Consider the following 16,238-nt stretch of genomic DNA (forward strand, 5'->3'; position numbering starts at 1 on the left):
TGTTAAATGGAGTATGGGCAGAAAGAGTACAAGCAGTGCCAACGTGCAAAGTGGAAGAAACAAAAAAACTGGGGAAGTCCAAGTCATACAGACTCTGAAAGCTAAGCAGAGGAGTTTTCATTTAACCCGGGTGGGAAATTCATGAAAAACACCTTTGTTTTAGACAATCAATCTTGTACCTGTATTCCAAGGTGGACTGCCAAAGGTAACCAGATAAAGTAAAAGAACTCAGCTAAGAAACTACTTTAATAATGAAGGATCTGCACGAGAGGAGAAGCATGGAAAACGAGTAGAAATAGTTGATGGGTTTGGGACTGGAAGATGGGTTTAAGGAGATGGCAAATTATGAGGAAGTTTTTAGTTTAGGAAATTAGAGGACTGGTTTGTACCACAAATGGAGAAGTTAGAAGAAGAAACCTTAGGGTCAGGCTGTCTGTTCTTAAAGCCCTCTTGTAAGAAAACATATAATACCCTTTTCACAATCAGTACACAGTAATTTGGTCCTAAGTCTATCAAGGATGAAATCATGCGCCAGCCTGTATCAGAAATCCCACATACAAGCATACACTGGCCACAAAAAATAAGTCACTATATTATCAAGGCAACAACATACACTATAAAACGAATGACAAACTGAGAATCTTTCTCTCAAGAAATCACCAAATGAGATGCCAACTGTAAAACTGACCATGACTTCCTTTGTTACATCTGATGCGGCAAAGGTACCTTCATTCAGATTCTCAGACAATCCGTCTTATAAACCACAAGCCGTACTTTAAAAGAACAAGACAAGATTACCAAGACTCTAAATAAAAAAAAAAAATTCTACCAATTTTGATGTAGAATTTATCGTTAATGGGGTGAACTTCGACAGACGCATTCAACCATATACTTCAAGGCATAGTCTGACAAACATTAGGCACCGCTGTAACATCAGCACCAAAATCCAGGACGGTGCAGGGCTCCTGGCATGAGCGCAGGCATTTCAGTTTGGTTGTACAGAAGATTAAGTGTATTTTATCCACTCTCAGCATGAGAAATAAAAACAACAAAGACAGAGTTGCAAATACTCTGAAAAATAACAGTATAAGTTGGCAACAAATCTGCCTTTTCAAGAGCACTTGAAACCAAAAGCAACACCATCAAAGCACAAACTTCTATTTTAACCATCAACTACTTCTATGGTTAATATACACATACACCGTATCCTGGAAAACTAAGCTACTAAAACGATACTCCAAATGCATTACGAAGTACACTTGCTTCATGTTCATTTTTAAAGATTTCCTATAAACTTAAGCACAATAGTACTTGTTGCTGATTGAAAGTGGTTACAACTGCTCCCTCTAGAATGCTCTTGCCTGGAAAGCTCATTTAGTCATCCCCACAGGTCTCTGCTTGAAAGTCATTTTGGAGAACTCTTATTTTTTTTTTAAAGATTGTATTTATTTGACAGAGAACACAAGCAGGGGGAGGGGGCAAGGGAGAAGCAGGCTCTTGGCTGAGGCAGGACCCCAGGATCATGACCTAAGGCAAGATCAGATGCTTAAGCCACTGAGGCACCCAGGTACCCCTCCTCTATCTATTTCAAATTGCAACCCAAGTTCTACCAAACTCTGAAGAATTCCACTGCACCCTACCACCAGCTCCCCCCCAATCATCCTCCCCTTCATTTTTTTTTTCCAAACATGAATCTCCAACTCACACATTATGATGTAAATCATGAAGGCACAATTTTGTTTGGACCTATTTCATTCACTGCTTTATCCCCAATCCCTGAACAGTGACTGACAGAACAGGCACTCCAAAAATTGTTGAATCCATAAATTTAATAAGATACTATGGGTGAGCAATGCAGCAGATCAAAAAACGTGTTCTTTGTACTCAGAATATCCCCCTTTAATGGGTCCTCTAGGCTCCTAAACCCTCTTCTGTTACTATCTGGATAAAGAATCAAAAACAAAGAAAAATTTAGTTGCTACCCTTCTGAAGAGAAAACTCAATTTTTTTTTTTAAAGATTTTATCTCTTTATTTGGCAGAGAGAGCATGTGAGCACAAGTAGGGAGAGTGGCAGGCAGAGGGAGAGGGAGAAGCAGGCTTCCCGCTGAGCAGAGAGCCCACATACTGGATCCCAGGACCCAGGGATCATGACCTGAGCCAAAGGCAGCCACTTAACCAACTGAGCCACCCAGGTGCCCTAGAAAACCCATATTCCCAAGGCATAAGTCAAGTCCACAACCTGAACTAACTGAAGTAGTTAACACAAATTGTCTGAAGCCACCCAGTATTATTTCCAGGGAATGCCATGTCCTGTTCCAAGAATGCCTAATTCTACCAACTTTTAAACTAGAAAACAAACAAACAATTCCTAAAAAAGCAGCATCCCTAAGAATTATGTATATCACATTGTGACTGCAACTGTAGCACAGTGAAATAGTTAATGTACATCTTAAACTCAGTAGTTTTAGATAACAAAAATGTCTAGTCTAATTTTCGAACAGTTCACTTACATTTAAATTAATTGAAAGTGTGGGGCACCTGGGTGGCTCAGCGGGTTAAGCCTCTGCCTTCAGCTCAGGTCATGATCTCAGGGTCCTGGGATCAAGCCCCATATTGGGCTCCCTGCCCAGCAGAGAGCCTGCTTCCCCATTCCCCCGCCTGCCTCTCTGCCTACTTGTGATCTCTGTCAAATAAACAAATAAAATCTTTAATAAATAAATAAATAAACTGAAAGTATATAATAAACTTAAGGAATCACAAGACTGCCAAAATATTATCTCCAGAATTTAGGTCTTCATAAAAATCTTTACCACTGATTAGTTCTATTTTATTTTTTTTTTTTTAAGATTTTATTTATTTATTTGACAGAGAGAAATCACAAGTAAGCAGAGAGGCAGGCAGAGAGAGAGGAAGAAGCAGGCTCCCTGCTGAGCAGTAAGCCCGATGTGGGGCTCGAACCCAGGACCTGGGATCATGACCTGAGCCGAAGGCAGCGGCTTAACCCACTGAGCCACCCAGGCACCCCCTGATTAGTTCTATTTTAAAAGCTGTTTCGGGGCGCCTGGGTGGCTCAGTGGGTTAAAGCCTCTGCCTTCGGCTCAGGTCATGAGCCCAGGGTCCTGGGTTCGAGCCCCACATCGGGTTCCCTGCTCAGCAGGGAGCCTGCTTTCTCCTCCTCTCTCTCTGCCTGCCTCTCTGCCTACTTGTGATCTCTGTCTGTCAAATAAATAAATAAAATCTTAAAAAAAAAAAAAGCTGTTTCTATGTATTCTTTTTTTGGATAGATTTTTACTTTTTTAATATTTGTAAAGAATCATCTCATTTTCATATTAAAAATAGAGACTGAGGGGTGCCTGGGTGGCTCAGTGAGTTAAGCCTCTGCCTTTGGCTCAGGTCATGATCCCAGGGTCCTGGGATGGAGCCCCATATCAGGCTCTCTGCTCAGCAGGGAGCCTGCTTCCCCCTCTCTCTCTGCCTGCCTCCCTGCCTACTTGTATCTCTCTCTGTAAAATAAATAAATAAAATCTTTTTTAAAAATTTAATTAAAAATTGGGCGCCTGGGTGGCTCAGTGGGTTAAGCCGCTGCCTTCGGCTCAGGTCGTGATCTCAGGGTCCTGGGATCGAGTCCCGCGTCGGGCTCTCTGCTCGGCAGGGAGCCTGCTTCCCTCTCTCTCTCTGGCTGCCTTTCTGTCTACTTGTGATCTCTGTCAAATAAATAAATAAAATCTTTAAAAAAATTTTAATTAAAAATAAATAAATAAAAGACTGAAATCAAGAGAAACAGATTTATATTTTATAGGAGCAAAAATGATACTAATTTCTCCAAATGAAAGTAGCAAAGGTAAAGAATCTGGTTTCAACAGAAAACAAACTTTGTTTTTAAAGATTTTATTTATTTGACAGAGAGAGAGAGAGATCACAAGTAGGCAGAGAGACAGGCAGAGAGAGGGGGGGAAGCAGGGTCCCCACCAAGCCAAGAGCCCATTGCGGGGCTCAATCCCAGAACCCTGAGATTATGATCTGGGCCGAAGGCAGAGGCTTAACCCACTGGGCCACCCAGGCACCCAGAAAACAAACTTTTTTCTCTTTAACACATGTCACATCCAAGACATGAATTAATTTTGCCCCTGAAGAAAATGTACTCAATTACTAAAAAAAAAAGTAATTTTTTTTAAGAAATAAGACAGCCCAACCTAAGTACCTAACCCTTACGTGGATATGTAAAGTTATATCTAGCTACATCTTTCCCCTCTCTCCCATTTCTGGGGTGACTAGCAACACAGTTTTAAGTGAAATGATTTTTCTTGACTGATTTAACTAGAGCCAAGGACAAGTTTTTAGGAGAATATACCTTCACTCCCACATAATAGATACAACCCAGAAGAAAAAAGAAAACATTCATCTAAAAGATAGGATCCGAGGTAGGGGTTTTTCTTGGGAGCAGGGATGGGCAGTATGTGTGACAAGGAAGAGAAAGCGAAAGAAATGCCAAACAGTAAAATACAAAAACTTTGCAGATTATTGTACAAACTCCTAAAAAAACTTAACTTCTCACGTATGTGAACAATTTTTTTTTTTTAAGTCAGAGAAAGTCTTTGGACCATAAATAAAATAGTTATGGATTCTAGGACTTTCAGGGGGTGCCTGGGTAGCCCAGTCAGTTAGGCCTCTGCTTTCGGCTCAGGTCATGATCTCAGACGGCCCCACATCAAGCTCCCTGCTTGGCCACGAGCGGGCTTCTCCCTCTCTCTCTGCCCCTCCCCCTGCTCATGCTCTGTGTATCAGTTCCTCTCAAATAAATAAATAAAATCTTTTAAAAAGTAAAACAAAAGTTATGAATTCTAGGACTTTCAGAACATTAAAATGTTGGCTTGAAACTACTGCAAGCTTTTCAGAATATTGGAAAACAGTAAAATACAGTAACTAGGAACACCGATCCAAGAACAGAAGAAACCGGAGATCATGACCCCCGTTTCAGAGTATTCCCTCGCAGCCACTGGACAATCACTTTCCCAGTTCCTAATACTGGTCTGCTTCTCCCTTCCGATACCTTGCCCCAATTTTAAGTTGAGATGGAGCTACTTGCCCAGAGACCCCCAAGATGTGTTTTATATATAACATACTCCGTTCAATCCTAAGAATGCAACACCTCTTGAGTGGGGCTTAATACACATCAAGAGCAGATCACCCATGGCCTCTGCTGGTCTCTACCATTCATGTGTCTCAGGAACTTGAGAAAACTGTTCCCATTTTTCTATCCACAGCAAGCATTGTTTGGCCACACCAACAGTCCCTGAATCTAATGGAAATTAATAAACTACCAGACACCACATCTCCCAGTCCATTTTCTCAAAATGGGGGTGAGGGGATGTCCATCAAACAAGTTTCCAGGAATTTTCAAGATGGAGATATAGTAACTACAGTTTCCTACTTGATGCCACTCCCCTGGAAATATCCCTCGGGTATTCCAAAACACACTAGAAAAACACAGGCATTACTCTTAAAATTAAAATTATCCCCTACCCCCATTTCTACTGGTTTATGAACTCTCAGAATCATCCAACATTCCCTTTGGCCCTGTGGTGACCAGAGCAAAAAAATAATATGACCTAAAATAGTCAAACATTTCCATAGCTTATATTTTGTACTATTTATTCTACTTGGACACTTTCTTAAATACATGAGGGCATTAGATATTGATTTAAACCCTAGCACTCCAGTATGCACAGGAACTATTCATTTTTTTTCTTAGTTATCTGATAAATGAAAATCTACATTCTAAAATCTGACAGTCTGAGGCACCTGGGTGGCTCAGTTGGCTGAATGTTGGGACTCTTCATTTTGGTTCCGGTCATGATCTCAGGGCAGTGAGACTGAGCTCTACATCAGGCTCCATGCTCAGCATGGATCTGCTGGAGATCCCCCCTCGCTCCCCCTCTGCTGCTGCCCCTCCCCCCGGGATCATGTGCACGCTCTCCCCCTAAAAATAAGTTAAATATTGTAAAAATATATATAAAACCTACTACTTTATTTAAAACCTGTTAATCTCAAACTCCAAAATAAAAATACGGTTTTCTGGGAATTAATAAGTGATATATAGATGGTTTAATTCCAGTTCAAAAGATTATAAAATTAAACTCCTCTCAAGTAGCATTCAGTTAGTAAATACTACAGTGAGGCTGTATAATGAAAATCCCACAAATACCAACAATTACTTGTTAAGAAAGTTTATTGAATTACTTCCCATTCCTCTTCATCTGCTTTTTTGAAAGACTTTATTTACTAGAGCATGAGAGAGAGAGAGAGAGAGAGATCGTGGGGAGTGGGGAGGGGAAGCAGGCTCCCTGGAACAATGGGGCCATGACCTGAGCACCCAGGCGCCCTGGCTCTTCATCTGCTTTTAAACATATTTCGAAGCAAACCAAAATTACAAATACTCTCAAACTGCTTATCAACAGAACAAATGGACTTTGCTGAAACCTCACTTATGCTTTCTTCTATGAGCAATTTTCTCATACTCCTTAACAAGAACTAACACAGTCTTCTTGTATTCTACCTCCAGTTCTCCCTCTGGTTTAATTTTCTCTTCATTTGCTCTGTTATCAATCTCTTCTGCTCCCATAAGGAGCAGCAAACGGTGATAATCGTTTTACCTGAAAAGGATGGCTGTGCCTTAATATCCAACACTAGATGGCTTCATACTGCCACCTGAAACAGAATGGACACAGATGCGCCTGAGACACTGCTCCCAGCTTTCCTGGGGTCTCAACTTGTCCAGCCAGCCAAGAGGAGCCTCATCCATTCACTTCAGTGTGGCATATGAATACTTTTCTATGTCTGCCTTGATTTGAAAAGGATTAGGAAACACTTCTCTAAAGCATATACTACACAAGGATAGTACTGGGGGATTTCTCCTACTCCAGTTTAAGAAAAAGTTATTAGAAAAAAAATTTAATCTAGTCCTTTAAAAAAAAGGATGGTAGCTAAATAGGACTAGATTTTAGTTATTAGTATTTTCCCTTGGGATTAGAAATATGGTTAATTTCAAGAAAGAAAACAGAAAAGATTTGTTACATTTCACCAGCTAAACACCAGCTTTGTAGCTCACCTGTTTTCATAACCAACTATTAAAGGAATCATCCTGATCATATGCTCTTCCAAACAATGTTTTCAATAAAACATCATTTGAATTCAAATGTGTAACTGATATTCTAAACTAGAACTTATAATTACTTAGTACTAAGCGGGCAATGGTACTTTAACAACTTTACACTCCTCACAGTGAGCACAGACATGAGGCGATTCTACACAACAGGTAAGACACTATAACTCACTTTTTTTTTTTTTTTAAAGATTTTATTTATTTGTCAGAGAGAGAGGGGGGAAAGAGCACAAGCAGGGGGAGCAGCAGGCAGACGGAGAAGCAGGCTCCTCACTGAGCAAGTAGCCCCCACGTGGAACTCGATCCTGGGACCTCGGGATCACAACCCAAGCCAAAGGCAGATGCTCAACCGACTGAACCACCCAGGCCCCTATAACTCACTTCTTTACAAGCCAAACCAGTTTCGCCCACTCTCAGGTTAGGATCCTTGCAATAAATTCTGGTACACTGCTTAAAAGAAAGCAGTTCATACTTAAGTAGGAGGAAAAATAAAAATAAAGTACCCAATGCTGTTTCTGAAATCCCTTAAGACATCCTTCTAGCAGTCCTAAAGAGGATGCTTCAAACTTTAACGTGCATAAAAATCATGTGGGTGTCTTGTTAAAATGCAGATCCTGATTCAGCGGGACTGGGATGGATCTCCAAGGTGATCTTGTGTTGCTGGTCCACAGTCCACACACTGTATCTGACTTTACAACCTCATTTGTGTAACCCTGGTTAAGAGAGTGGACAAAAACTTAAGGCAGGCAACAATCTCCACTTCATTTAATAATTTTTATGGTTTCATGACATTAATCTGGGGGACGGTGGTTACTAAAATTTTGATTTGGGGGAAAACACAGCTTCTCACACATGAAGGCCTGAGAGAGGCTGCAATAAAAGAACACACACCTACAGAGCACCTAGTATGTCCCAGAGAATTGTCTTAAGTACTTCACACAGATTAACTGATCTGACTCTCAAAACAGTGAGGTGGGGACTTACTGCTGGCCCTGTTTTACTGAAGGTAGACCTAAGTCACGAAGACATTACTCAGACTGCACGTAGATAATATATGGTAGGATTTGAATCCAGGCAGTCTGGTTCTAGAGTCTACACCTTTAATTATGATACCAGCAGTATAGCTCCCAAGACAGCAGAATTAAGATGGCAAACCAAAATGGCTTACTTTTGGAGAACATGAGGCAGGAGTTAAAGAACTGAGTGGGCAACAGAGGTGACAGATGGCCAATCATTGGTGAATCCCAGGACTTAACAATACAATTTTTTCCTGTATTAGAACTACTGTGGACTTCAGCATAATAGCTAAACATTTCAGAAATATTTCTCTACAGTATTTTTTGGTAATGTTTTATTTATCTGAGGAGAGCACGTACTCAAGTGGAACAAGGGATAGAAAGAAAGAAAATCTGAAGCAGACTACGCACTGACCGTGGGGCCGCACGTGCAGCTCAACCTCACCACCCTGATACCTTGACCCGAGCCGAAATCGAGTCAGACGCTTAACGGACTGAGCCACCCAGTAGCCCCTACAATATTTTTTTAAAAGAAGGAAAACACCTGGTTTCAGGGGTCCCTGGCTGGCTCAATCAGTACAGCATGCAACTCTTGCTCTTGGAGTTGTGAGTTCGAGCCCCACACTGGGTGTAGACATTATTTAAAAATAAAATCCTGAGAAAATTAAAAAATTAAAAACAAGAAACACCTGGTTTAACCTCGTGCAATAAGCATTCTAAGACCAATGTCCCAGGGGCAACTAGTAAAGAGGAGTTTTAACGTCCAGGAATTTCACAGCAGCAGTAGCAGACATAACCGAAATAACAAGTAATGAAAATTGCTTTAGCAAAAATATTCTGGACCAAAAGGATGAGTAACTGAAAGTAGAAACTGGTAAGGGACAAAGCCCAACATGACCAGAAATGTGACACTGTTAAGCAGAGTGGAGTAAGTGGCAAAAATAAGTTGCTACAGCAAACAAAAGAAAGGAAAAAAGCAAACATCAAAGTCTAAATTTTTAGGAGAATAAGAACGGGTCATCAGAAAAAACTTTCTAAGCGATGGTGAACAGTCCAGACAGTACAGCTGTGGAAGGCACTGGACTAAACAGAGGGCTAACAGCAAGCAAGAGCAGATTAGTAGTCCTCACTTCAAGGAGCCTCCATATGGATATGGCTGACCAAGCACAAGTCTCAGGAAACACAGTAAACACGCCTATGGAATATGCAGAAAGAAAATGTTAACCCTCAGACACCATTAAATTCATTCATTTGACAAACATGTCTCGAGGCCTACTATATACCAGGCACTATTCTAGGTGCTAGAATTACAGGGGTGTCCATGCCAGGTCAAAGTCCTGCTCTCATATCACTTACATGCTGGTGGGGGACACTAACAGATTTGAAAGAGAACACTGAATAAGACACTATCATAAAAGCCTAGAATGAAGCCCTCTGATATAGGAGGATACATGAAAGAACTATTTATGGGACATAAGTTAACAAAATAGTAATCCCTCCTTCCCCTGCAGAGGAAGCCCTTTCAGACTGACATGTTCCTTATCCTCTCAAAAAGACTCCCAAAACACTAAAGAAATACATCTAAAATGTATCTATAAATAAAAGGACAATCTGACTTTTACTCCCAGGAATGCCTATAAATACTGCTTCCAGAAAGGCACAATAAATTGTACTTCACACTTTTCCAAATGTGACACTCTTGAATCTAAACATTTTATTAGTGTAACCATGTTAAAAATAACCTAGAAATGCTTTTCTAATAGACCATAAAGTTCCAAGCAGAAAAAGTATCTGAATAAAGGAAAACCAATCTTGAAATTACAGAAAATGTCAAGATTTGGTCTTGTTGGGTTTTGGTTTTGTTTTGTTTTGTTTTCCTTGACAGAGAGAGAGATTCACAAGTAAGCAGAGAGGCAGGCAGAGAGAGAGCGGGAAGCAGGTTTCCTGCTGATCCCAGGACCCTGAGACCATGATCTGAGTGAAAGGTAGAGGCTTAACCCACTGAGCCACCCAGGTGCCCCAGTTGCAATGGTCTTGTTGGGCTTTAAGAATTTCACAGATGTTTAAGCCCTAACCTCCACTACTGTAACATGGGCCTTAGACTCCCAAAAAACTAAGTTTAACTGAATACACATTTTGGTCAGAAACATTTTAAGAGGATGTGATACCTTGCAGGTCTTGAAGAAATTACTAGAAAACCGCTCATTTTTTAATACTCGGTAACTATCAATCTCTTACCCTTGCCTCAGTTTAAAAACTGTAAGTTTAAACATTCTGCTATATTTTAAAAGGAATGATGCAAATTGATGTATGTATATTTAAACTTCTGTAATGTAGAAGTGTCAAGAAATAATTCAACAGGAAGTGTTTTAAAACAAAATACCACATTATGACAGATGTACTTCAGAAGATCCAAGCCCAATACCTATCCAATCATCTACAACACCTACACAACATAGAAAAGTTGATTTAAACCTACTTCTTTAAAGTGTTTCTTAACAAGCAATGCTCTATCTACACACAAGAGAAACAATGGGAAAGTACTTGTTCCAACATGAACTACCCTTATTACAATGCCATTACACAATGGGCTCTCATTTGCTTTACAATGCTAACATTTTTCTGTGCTATATCCCCAGAATCAATGAAGGATATACAACTGGGGATGTACCTAATATTCTGAGGAACAAATACTGTGATCCAAAAGTCTGAAAAGAGATACTGAAGTGTTTTTGGTTAAAAATCCAAAATTCGTTAATTACAAAATTAAATTGTCTAGCAAGCAAAGGTAAAGTATAAAACAAACTGATTCTCTTTCCACCACACCCTTGCCACAAAAAGCGCACGTGAGCCAACTTAGGTCTGTACTGTGCATCGCTAAGTCATAAGGGAGAAGTTAAACAGTCTGGAAAAGTCATTTTGGACCAAAGAAATTCTCCCACAAATCACTTCATCCGACTGCAAAGGGATCTTTAAAGTTACTGCCTACACGAGTGGCTGTAGGTGTGTCTTACGCTATACTCCCGAGCAGCAGCTAATCTTGAGATTTTAAACCTTCTTTCTAGATGCCTTTGAGACAGCCAAAAGATTTCAAAGGATCGTCTATGAACACGACGCGCTGGGAAGCAGGCAGGATGTGCCACTGAGAGCCTGAGGCTGCAAAACGCTGTCTTCATTCGGTGAGTCCCTGACTTGTAGGAGTTAAAACTCTCACCCCTTATATTGCGATGACGTAATCCTCCACACTGCATTTCTCTTGGACTTAAAGGGGAGGAAAAAACAAATGAACAAAGAAAATTTCACCCTTATAAGAGGAATTAAGCAAGAGGCAGAACGACAGTTTCGAGAGGTGGTTAGGTAACTCCCTGAAGGGAAGCTTCAGCTGAATAAGCAGGGAGAACTGGGGAAGCAAACGGAAATGGTGCTAGAAACTCAACCTAAGGGCCGGAATAAAGGAGCCTGGAGAAACAGCAACCCGGCCCGCCCGACCGGGCGCCGCCGGGCCGCGGAGCCGAGGAGGGAAGCGCGTCGCAGGCACAGCCCAGGGCACTCAGCGAGCCGCCCCCTCCCCGGCCGCCACTTCCCCGCCGCGCTAGCGATTCCGCTCCCCTCCCCCAGCCCGCCGCAAAATGTCCGCGGCGGCGCCCGGAGAAGCAGGAAGTCCAAGCCGGGGCGCAGGGGGCAGACCCGGCCCGGGAGCCCGAACCACCCGCGAGCGGCTCCGCGGCCCCCGCCCTCCGCGCCCCGGCCCGCCGCCCGTCCTCGGAGCCCGCGAGGCCGGGCCGAGGGGGAGAGGGCCCCAGGCCGCCGGGATGGGTGTGACCCCTTCCTTCCGCCGCTGTCCGGTGACAGCCCGGCCCTGACCGCGCCCTCAGGCCGGCACCCCGCGCCCGGGCCGCGCACCTCCCGGCGGCCGAGCGCCCCCGCCTGCCCCGCCGCCACCCTCTCCCCTCCGCTCCCCAACAGAACCCGGACCTGTGCTCGCCCGGAAGGCGCCGCGCGAGCCGGGCACCCCTCCCCGCGCCCCGCGCTCCCAGGGTTCCCGGGATCCCAGAGGCGGGGAGTCCCCGCGGACGGGGAGACGGCGCGGGCCGCGCGGCGGGGACGGGACGATGGGGGACCCGCTCCCGCGGGGAGCCTCGGGCCCCGCACTCACCTCAGCTTCTCCGCCGGGGCGTTGGCAGCACTGCGCGGGGTCTCCTCGGCTGCCGGACAGGGGCACGCGCCTGACGTCAGCACGCAGGGGACGCAGGGTTGGGTGCCCGCGGAAGAGGGCGGGGCCCGGAGGCGAGTCCAGGCCAGGCGGTTGGAGGCGGGGCCTGAGTTCATCTGGCCGGCTACTGCGCACGCGCCGACCAACAAGGCTTGCTAGTTTGCTGCTAAGCTCCGCCCCTCTTTCTCCGACGGTTGTGTTTGTAATGATGCTACAAACAGTCATTTGCAAAGCGCTGCCACTAACAATGCTTTTGTTCCTTTCAACCTTGTAAAGCAAAATATTATCATCCCTATTTTGCAAAAAAAGACGGAGTTTAAAAAAAAAAGACGGAGGCTTTGACTTGCCTGCGGGTGATGACTTGCCTGAGACCACCCCCCCACCCAGGCCTGCGCTGCGTCCTCCGTGGCGCGCTATGCTTCTCATCTCCCTACACCACACTGTCCCTCGTTCCAGTCACTTTGGCAGGCTTTTGGTTCTGGGACTTCCTCCGTGCTACAAGGCCTCGTTTCCCTTGGCTTCCTCTTCTTCAGCAGCCTTTGGTTGGCTCTCGGCCCTCAAATGTCACTGCCTTCCTGATCACCTATCCTCACAGCATCTGTTTATCATCTCTCTTCCCTGCTAGTGTGCAGGCTTCGGGAGAATAGGAACTCTCAATCTTAGTCTCAGATGTTTCCCAGTGTTACAGGAAAATCGCTTATCTTAATAATACTTCATTTGTTGGTGACTACCTCAGCTACTTGGCCAATAAAGACACGTATTTCCAAAACATCTGATACAATAGTCGTATTTCCTTCTGGGCTTTTCAATTGCACAAGAATAACTACATTTTTGAATGTTTACTATAGGCATGTTGCTAACAGCTTTGCATGTAATAGTAGATAATGTAATGCTCACAACTACTCTATCAGTTAAGAACCATTATTGTTCTTTTATGATGAATGAACTGAGGCTCAGAAGCATTAAGGAAATTGCCGAAGGGGCGCCTGGGTGGCTCAGTGGGTTAAGCCGCTGCCTTCGGCTCAGGTCATGATCTCAGGGTCCTGGGATCGAGTCCCGCATCAGGCTCTCTGCTCAGCGGGGAGCCTGCTTCCCTCTCTCTCTCTCTCTGCCTGCCTCTCCATCTACTTGTGATCTCTCTGTCAAATAAATAAATAAATAAAATCTTAAAAAAAAAAAAAAAAAGGAAATTGCCGAAGGTTGCCAAGCCAGGCAGTGGCACATTTGGAACTTGGACCCAAGGGGCTGGCTCTAATTGATCAACTACCCAGAAGGTGATTACAGAGAAATCAAAAGATAAGCTTCAGCTGTGGTTCTACCCCTACTGACACAAAATAGTAACACTGTGGTGTACATCTTCCCAGATATATAGAGATGGAGAGAGGTGTATATACATTTATTGCACAAAAACTGATTGTACTCTTGTTTTTGTCTTTCAAAACTACACTATGAATATCTTTCCATCTCAAATGAAACATCGTTTTTTTTTTGTTTTTTTTTTTGTTTTTTTTTTAAAGATTTTATTTATTTATTTGACAGAGAGAGATCACAAGTAGACGGAGAGGCAGGCAGAGAGAGAGAGAGAGGGAAGCAGGCTTCTTGCTGAGCAGAGAGCCCGATGTGGGACTCGATCCCAGGACCCTGAGATCATGACCTGAGCCGAAGGCAGAGGCTTACCCCACTGAGCCACCCAGGTGCCCTGAAACATCGTTTTTAAAGGTCATATTCTACTGTGTGGACATTACAATCTATCTAATCAATCTACTATTGGAATTTAGGTTGTTTTCGGCTATTGTAACTTTTTGACTACTGTAAAATACATCAGCTTAGTTTTTTTTTTTAATTTTTTTTTTTAAGATTTTATTTATTTATTTGACAGAGAGAAATCACAAGTAGGCAGAGAGGCAGGCAAAGAGAGAGGAGGAAGCAGGCTCCCCGCTGAGCAGAAAGCCCGATGTGGGGCTTGAACCCAGGACCCGGGATCATGACCTGAGCCGAAGGCAGCGGCTTAACTCACTGAGCCACCCAGGCGCCCCTGCTTAGTTTTTTTTAACTTGAGGAAATCTGGTTGTGTTTTCTCCTTCTGCAAGCCAATTGGCAGTGACCTTTCCTTCATCCCCTCTCACAATCCCATGAATGTCCCCAGACAATGTCTGCCCTTTCCATGAGCAGCAATATCTTGATGGGGTGTCACCCAACAGAGCCCAGAACAAGGGCTCACTTAGTACTTTGTCTTCTCTCTTGTCAGGTCTTTGTCAAAATGGCCCTCCCCAATCTTTTCACGGCCCCAAGAGGCAGCAGCGTTACTACTAGACCCCAGTCTACCCCTTCCCTTGCTGCCAGCCTAGACCCCAGACTCCTAGGGCCTCCTCCCTACTGCCCCTCTGGCTGCAGCTACCTCATACCAATGGGAGGAGCACCCCATGGGTCTCCAGCGCCCCTTCCCCCATGGTTACCAGCCTGGAATCCAATCCTCCTGCTGATGAAGGCACTTCCATTTCTGCAGCAGCCCCTCCCCGCAATTCTCAATCCCCATGGCTCTAGAGGAGATGTCTCTACTGCTAGGTGCCCGCCCGGTGGACACATGACCCAGTCTTAGCCAATCAGAGAATTTTAGCAGCAGTTCTGTGATGAGCATATGACCCAAAGAGAACCAGTGAGACTCAATTCTGGAACTTTGGTCAGAACTGTCCAGTTGATGAATCTCTCTGCTGAGGGCAGGATGTCACCTTGGCCTTGGTGGCAGCCATCTTCCCACTGCAAGGAGAGAAACTGCCTGGGAAGGGGACCGCAACAGAGGGCAAAAAGAGAGCAGAGAGAAAAAGACAGTCAAACCAAGTCCCACTGGCATTGTTTGAGCCCTTGGATCTAGTCTTACTTAAATTTTCAGTCACACTAGCTGAGCGACATTGAGTCGGTTCCTGTCACAATTGCAAGATTCTGCCACCCCGCCCTTCTGTGGCCGCCTGGTGTAGCACTTGACACCACCTTCTAGATGATTCCCAAATCTCTACCTCCTCCAGCCCCTATTCCCACACCATTTCCAAATTCCCAGTTACTCACAAGTCCCATCAGCGCCACTGACGACATCTCCAGTTCCCACCTGCTTCGGGTTCTGTTGTGCCTCTATCTGCTTCTGACCCCTGCACCCTTGTACTACATCCAGGGGCTCCCAACCTCTCTGCATCAGAGGTCCCACGCAAACAAAGTCAATATCCCATCTCTAGAGGCTTCTTCTGACTATCTCTGTTTCAATTCATTTTATACACCACAACCTTTGCCTACCTAGATCTCAGCTCCTATTAAGTCACTTTCTGGCTCAGGAACCTCGGTGTTTTTCCCTTTGCCTTCAAAATAAAATTCAAAGTCCTTTAGCCAGGCATTCTGTGTCCTCTGCGCCCTGGCACCAACTTGCCTTTCCAAAGTTATTTCCCTTTCCCTTCTGTGTTAGTCAGGGTTGTCCAGAAGAACAGAGGCAACCGGAGGAACAGGGGGAGGAAGAGAAGGAATGGGAGAGAGAGATTGATTTGTATTGCTTTGCATCTATCTATCTAAAAAGGTTTATTCTGGGATGCCTAGCTGGCTCAGTCAGTTAAGCATTTGCCATTGGCTTGGGTCATGATCCCAAGGTCCTGGGATTGAGTCCTACATCGGGCTCCTTGCTCAGCGGGGAACCTACTTCTCCCTCTGCCTGCTCTCTTTCTCTCTCTGACAAATAAATAATTTTTTTAATCTGAAAAGGTGTATTCAAAGGCATTCACTCTCACAATTATAGATGTTGATAGGTTCCAAGAGCTGTATGGTGAGTTGACAAGTTGAAACTTAAGAGAACTGATGGTATGGGTC

General features: G+C 44.1%; 1 protein-coding gene across 2 annotated transcripts in view; it reads right to left on the reverse strand.

The window, feature by feature from the left end:
- CDC42 (cell division cycle 42) overlaps positions 1 to 12,453 on the reverse strand; it is a 49,971-nt gene extending 37,518 nt beyond the window's left edge. Inside the window, exon 1 of one of the 2 annotated variants that reach the window (XM_047725601.1) lies at positions 12,336 to 12,450. The gene's annotated coding sequence lies outside the window, so the exon portion shown is untranslated. Of the gene's footprint in view, positions 1 to 12,335 lie in introns of both variants that reach the window. The other variant, XM_047725602.1, reaches the window with a different exon arrangement.
- Positions 12,454 to 16,238: the final 3,785 nt, after the last annotated feature.

Source organism: Lutra lutra, chromosome 4 (assembly GCF_902655055.1).
Source record: "Lutra lutra chromosome 4, mLutLut1.2, whole genome shotgun sequence".
NCBI lineage: Eukaryota > Metazoa > Chordata > Mammalia > Carnivora > Mustelidae > Lutra > Lutra lutra.